Raw genomic sequence first — 7,492 nt, forward strand, 5'->3', positions numbered from 1 at the left:
TACATTTCTTTTTCAGTAATACAAGGCGCCAACCCCTGGTTACATTTCTTTTTCAGTAATACAGGGCGCCAACCCCTGGTTATATTTTCCTTTTCAGTAATACAGGGCGCCAACCACTGGTTACATTTCTTTTTCAGTAATACAGGACGCCAACTCCTGGTTACATTTCTTTTTCAGTAATACAGGGCGCCATCCCCTGATTATATTTTCTTACCAGTATAGGGTACACCAATTTCTAGTTGTGTTCTCTAATATAGGGTACACCACAGCCTAGTTGATTTGATTTTAAATGTAGGATACACCACTCCTTGATATCATTGCCAATATAGGGTATCCCATTCCCTGGCCACATTTTCCCAACATAAGGTACACTAATCCTTAGTTGAGACATTCTTTTGGGACAATAAAAAAAAATATAAAAAAAAATCGTCATGACCTTTTTAGGGTACACCATTCCCATTTTTTTATTGCTTTCAATAAAGAAATAGTTTAGAATTTTGTTACAATAACTCACGAAAATATTCTAGTGAAAACCAGGGTAGAAAATTTTCGTTTGTTTGTTTGTTGTGATGTCTGAGCAGATTTTACCTCGAGGCACAGGTTTCGAGATGAATAAAAGAAGAAGTCTCAATCCAGAATAAAGAAAAGAAAAGGAAAAGAAGTGAATACAAATGCAGAAGCAGATGAAACGGATATGGACTGCTCAAGACATGACTGAAGTTACGAGCTTCATATTTCCCGTTTTGCTCAGAAGAAGCCGTAGAAGAATGAACTAGCACCTACATCTAGCAAGCATCAAGGTTCATATCAGAGTCTGCATGAACAACTAGTCAAGACTCAAGATCAAGCTTCAAAGATTTATAAATAGGAATCTTGTAACTCATAGCTGATAGGCTTGTTTAGTTTCTTTTGATTTCGATGTAATAATAGAACTAAAGACCGGAGCCTTGACGGAACCTCACTCGACTCCCCAAGTCATCATTCCATCATTTTTCTTGAACTACACGCGACTTGATTCCCTTATACTCGGGATATGTAGGCTGCCCAAACCAAGACTCGGTTGCACTCTTTTCTCTTATCTCTTCCCTTTTGAATAATGATATGGCCAAAAATTAGTCATATCGCTCATCTTTTCTTTGCCTGAAAACTCTTCATGTTTCCAAGCAAAGAGGGGCATGCCGTGAGCACCTAATTTTTGACTGTGCTTGAATTTTTTCCATTCATCTCACCAATATCTCACTTCTCACTCTATCTTCCCCGCTCCCATCTTCCCACGCGTGTCCCCGCTCTACTTTCCCTTACCCCCCACTCTTTGTCCCCACTCCATTTTTTCTTGTCCTCCACTCCTTGTCCCCCATGCTTGTCCCCACTCACAACCTCCCACATCTCCCTAATACACTAAAAACAAACGGATCCCTCTCCCCAAAAGAGAAGACAGTCGCTGCCCTCATTCCCTCTATCAACTCCAACAGACCACACCTTCATCTTGTTTCCACACCAAAACCTCCATCAAGATCAGCCTTGTTTCCACACCAAAACCCCATTGTAAAGACCACCTAAAACCATCACTGTCCAGCCCTCAAACCCAACAAAGAGCTGTAACTTCAGCTCCATTTTCAGCCCATGAACTCCAAGTTTTAACCACTAAAAACGAGCAGAAATAACCCCAAAGTCCAGCTCTAAAACACCCCCAAGAATACCCTAAAACTCAACCCAAAACGTCACCCAAACCAGCCCTAAAAACCGTCCGCAAGATAGCTCCAAAGAGGAGCCAAACCAGCTGCAAAATTGCTAAAAAAACCAGTCCGAATAACCCAGAAAATCCGTCCCAAAATCAGCACCAAAAACCCGACGAAACACCATCCAAAACCAGCCACAAACATCCATCGAAATGACCCATTTTACACCGGAACTAGTTGTCCAAAGCTAGTCGAGTCGGTATAATTTTCGTCTAGATCTTGGTTTGAGGTCGTCGTCGAGGTTATGGTCGATTGGCTCTGTTGCGTTTGAAGCTCCCTGTTTTGCTCTTGCTTCGGTCAAATTGTAGTTGCCAATTTCCTTGTATTTTGGCATCGGTAGAGGTTCTTCAATGTAAAGGAAGTTTTAAGCAATAAGGTCCATTCTTTACACTTATGTCATCTCAATTTGGTCTTGCTAGCATAGTGAAAGATTCTGGTTATTTGTTGCTATTCTGTGTTGTTTTATCTTTAGTAATAGTTTTAATTAGCTAGTCTTTTGTCTTATACCATGACTTGATCTGTAAGATTCATGCTTAGCTCATTATTTATAATTTAATATTTGTTGTATGTTAATTTTCTATCTCCCCTCATTATAGTTAATACATTAGCATCATGTTGGATTAAAGAAGCTTTGTTTGAATTCATTGGAAGTTTAGGACAGTTAATCATGTTGGGCTTTGTAAATTCACGGGTTTATGGTAATTGATGTAATTTTGGGCTTTAATTTATTCTTACATTTTAATATTCGGAACATTAACACTTGGTTTGAGATAAGTGATTTGGCTTATTTTACATAACAAACAATTGTTTAAATAGCTCCAATAATAACTCTCGAGCCTCACAACAATCTCAAAGGTAGGAAAACAACAAATTATGAATACAATTAATATGCTTTAGGCGCTTTATTAATTAAATCAATCACTATGATTATGTATACGTTCGTGTGACATGACCATGATTCCCAAACTAAAACTGAAGTATGCGTTCGCGCAACTTTGAGCGAAACAATCTTAATAAATAATAAGGTGTTATTAATCGTACAAGTACGCGTGACATGATTTTAATACACTAAATAAAACGGATTCACACACACGTGGTTCGTTTCAAGATAAATTTCATAAATCTAATCAAGCAATAAAAGCGCACATATGTAAAACATAAGAATCAATAAATCACAATTTGCCCAAAATTAATTCAAGCCAAGTTGTAGTCAATAAAGCGATCGTGCTAGAACCACGGGACTCGGAAAATACTTTAAACCTTCTCCCCGATCAACGGAATTCCTTACTTGGACTTTATTTTCGCAGACCAATACTAAAGGAGTCAAATCTTCCTTTGATTAGGGATTCAAATAAAAGGTGACTTGCAACACCCAAAAATCAATTCCAAGTGGCGACTCTGAACAATAAGATAATCCCTATTTCAAATTGTCACTTTAATTGAAAAAACTCTTTAACCCACAACAATCCAATAACATATTATCTTCTTCGTTTAAAGACAAGGTTCCTTCCGGTATGTAATCCCGAGTCCATTTTTCCATTGTGATGGATGCTTTGGTACGCTTCAACATCGGACCCTGGGAATGTCGACTCCATCGATGATCATGTTAATGACGTGCTGAGGCTCTTCCTGCTCGGTCTGCTTATTAGAATCCCTGTTCCTGAAGTGGTTCTTGGCCCGATCACTCAGGAATTCTCGGAGATGCCCGTTGTTGAACAATCGGCCCACCTCTTCCCTTAATTGTCGGTAGTCTTCTATTTTGTGGCCATGAGTGCCGTGATATTTCAACATTAGGTTGGGATCCCTTTGGGCTGGATCAGACTGTAAAGGTCTAGGCCACTTGGTATCTTTGATACATCCGATGGCAGATACTATAGCGGCGACATCGACGTTAAAGTTGTACTCCGATAATCTTGGCGCTTCTTTAGGCCCGACGAGCCCGTCGAAGCTTTTTTTGCTCATGAGTCCTCGGTTGCTCTTACTTCGATCACTTCTCCTTTTGTTTCTCATAAAGTTCCATCCAGACCTACTGCTTCTTCGGTCCCCATTGTACGACTGATACCGATCCCTGTTTGATCTCGGTTCATGATCGATGTCTCTCTTAACTCTGTCGATGGTTCTGACAGGATATACGGACCCGGAAGGGGCCCCAAGCTGATCATCTTCGACTCTGATTTTTGATTGATACCGGTTATTTACATCGGCCCAAGTGACAGCCGGATATTCCACTAAGTTTTGTTTCAACTATTGTGAAGCCAACAAGCTCCGAATGTTGAGTCCTTGGGTGATAGCCTGAACGGTCCAATCATCAGGGACCAGTGGCAGGTCCATCCGTTCCATTTGAAACCGGGACACAAACTCTCTGAGCATCTCATTATCCTTCTATTTTACTTAAAAAAGGTCCAACTTCCTGGTCTCGACCTTGATAGCCCCGGCGTGTGCCTTTACGAAAGAATTTGCAAGCATAGCAAATGAGTCGATAGAATTAGGAGGTAAGTTGTGATACCATATCATAGCTCCTTTTGATAGGGTCTCTCCGAACTTTTTCAACAAGACAGACTCGATCTCATCATCCTCCAAGTCGTTCTCTTTGATGGCACATGTGTAGGAGGTAACATGCTCGTTTGGGTCGGTCGTTCCGTTGTACTTAGGAATCACGGGCATGCAGAACTTCTTAGGGATTGACTTTGGAGCCGCGCTCAGAGGAAAAGGTTTTTGCACGAACTTCTTGGAATCCAGGCCTTTCAATAGCAGCGGTGCGCCTGGGATTTGGTCGACCCTGGAATTGTAGGTTTCTACCTTTTTATCATTAGCTTCGATTTTCTTCTCCCCTGATTCTACCCGTTTTTTTAGTTCCTCGAGCATCTTTATGATCTCGGGGTTAGTCCCCGATTTATTTTCATTCGACCTCTTTGCGACCGGTTCATCCTCGTGGGTGACTTCCCGGGATGGATCGGGTTCAATTCTCCTCGGTGTGCTGTTTTGGTTTTGTAACTGAGCTATCGCCGCCTGTTAAGCATGTAACATTTCGAAGATCATCCATAAATTGATCCTGTCTCCTCCAATATTTTGTGTATTTTGAGCCGCCGATCGGGCTCCACCACGGACACTATTCTCGGAATCGGTAGGCAGGTTTGTGTTGATAGCCACATGCGAATTAACGTCAATCGGGTCCGCGACCAGAGTTCCGATGGGATCAGCGGGCGGTACCTCGTCATTGGGCACTATGTTGCTATTTTCACCGTGATGGCCGGACTCATTGTCAACATGTAGGGGTGCTGATTGAGAGTTTGATATTTTTTTGAGCTTTAACCTGAAATTAGAGACACTTCAAAAAACAAGTGTAAAGTAATGTGTGTTATGGAAATTTGTATCAAATAACCACTATTATCCTTAGCCCCAAAGTGTGCGCCAAACTGTTTTTCCTCAAAATCGGATAGCAATTGAATTTGTAAGTGGTTTTAAGGATACGCGGATTAACTTGATACAAAGTGATAAATTAAGTTGCAATTGAAATAAACAATGATAAAGTAAATTCAAACCACACGAATTGGACAGTTTCAATCTCGGAAAGTTAGCCACCCTCGAGCCAGATGCACTTTGATCGGTATCACGATACAGAAGGACAAGAGCTTAAAGAGAAAAATAATAATGTATTGCTTCGGAATGCGTGTTACAATATGCTAAATAAATTATCAGACCCTCTTTACATAGTAGATGAGTCATACTTTAAGTACAATTCTATAAAAGGTAAAAAATCTCTTGATTTGCTGATTGCCAGTTCCTCATTGATACGTGCCGAGATTTCCGCCGCAATATCCGACCGGTCACAGATATTTCGGTCTTCTGTTATGCTAACAATGTTTCTTCGAGCTCGTTCGGGGTTATGATCGATTCCGAGATCACGACCTCGATATTCTCGAAGGCGAGCGTTCCAACCCCGGGTTCTAGCCCGGTGGAACTTGGGGTCGATCTTCAGTCTTATTGCCATGTTCCGAACCTGACCTACCATGTCGTAGGCGAGCTCGATTTCGACCGTATACAGTATACATATAAATTAGAGAGTGGGTACATATTATATATATATGCATGGCGACTATGTTGATATGCATTGAGATTCATATAGATATTGAAAGTCTTCCTTTTTCTGGCAATTTATGTTATAGTGGGAAACCAGAATATATAACAAAACCATAAATCTATTCCAATGTCGAAATAATATATATCTCTAAAGGCTTACCTACACTTACTTCTAATGCCTTATACGTACCCTGTTCATTCAAACACGAACTTACTACGTCACATAAAAACAAAGAAATATGTCCCCTGAGGCCTAAAGAGCACCCATCTGAGGAGCAACTTTGTTGGACAATTGCCTAATTCAATATCAGTAAATACATGGAACAAAAGTGTTGATGGTTTTGTTAGCAGCTTCCTTGCCTTTTTTTCTTTTTTCTTTCTAAATATTGAATGTTGAGGTGCGACTGAAAATCCATCCAAAATGGTAGGTAAATGTGGTAAAATGGTTAAAAGTAAATAGTTATCCACCTATATTATTCATTAGAAAATGGGTTGGATAATGAACTTCTTAAAAACGGGTTGAATATGAATAAGAACCATATTATTCACTTAAAAAATGGATAACCAATGGATAACTAATGGATTTAACTTTTATATTTGTAAAGCCTCAAATTGAGGATTCCTCAAATTTGGGAGATTAGGAATTCTCCCAAAAGTGATCATATTTAAGAAGCCATGGATAATATGGATATTCATATTATCCGCCGGGTAACCCGTTTTTTATCCGTATTAAATATGGTTCGGGTCGGCTAATTTTTCCGTTTTTTAAATTATCCGTCTTTGACTCGCTTATATCCGACCCGATCCACCTGTTTGCCCCTAATTGTAGGCATAGTTATTAAAGATGAAAAATATTTAGTTAATATTCTTCCAACTTGTCCACGTTGCATTTGTTCCTCATCAGTTGTACAATAATTTTCGAAGTAATTTATAACGATCTATTGGACTATTCCATTCTTTGCCCTTAAAAATTTTCAAATTGAATGCTCAAACTCTTTCACAATCCACCAATCTTCTTGAACTGAAACATTTTTAATAGACGTTGTTCTTGTATGGGGAAATTGGATTATAATAAATGGATAAATGGTAGTGTGACATGTAGAATCAAAGATAGGCAAAAGGTAAGTCAAATAACTAGTATAGGATATAACAATTACAAACGACATCAGGTAAATTCCGAAGGGAGCGTAGTTAGAGAGAGCAGATCAAGTACTTGCCATCGAATAGTATTTAATGAGAGAATGTTCTCTAACATTAAATGAGTGACCGTTACAGAGAATATTTTCATTCATGATTTGCCGTTACATATTCATCAATGACATTTTTATTACCATTTAAGAACAGCTTGATCCTAGGATCTTTCTTCCCTAGATAAAGTTATAAATAATAGGCCCAAGAGCCATGGTAAGGGACAAAATTCTTTGCAAACATATGTTGTATGTTACTTTTGCTCTCAATTAAACAACCTTACTTGTTCTTTATAATTGTTTTCACTTTTGTTCTTAGAGACATTGCGTTCGAAGTTAGGCTTGTCATTTTCTTCAGTTTCAATTACTAAATCTCATTTTTAATCTTATTTTTTTATTATTTTTGGATCAAATCAGTACAAAATAACAAATTTAACTATATCGTTCTATGGATAGATAGTTATTTTCTGTTGTTGTTATTACATG

The sequence above is a fragment of the Nicotiana tomentosiformis genome, chromosome 2 (assembly GCF_000390325.3).
Source record: "Nicotiana tomentosiformis chromosome 2, ASM39032v3, whole genome shotgun sequence".
In the NCBI taxonomy this organism is placed as follows: domain Eukaryota; kingdom Viridiplantae; phylum Streptophyta; class Magnoliopsida; order Solanales; family Solanaceae; genus Nicotiana; species Nicotiana tomentosiformis.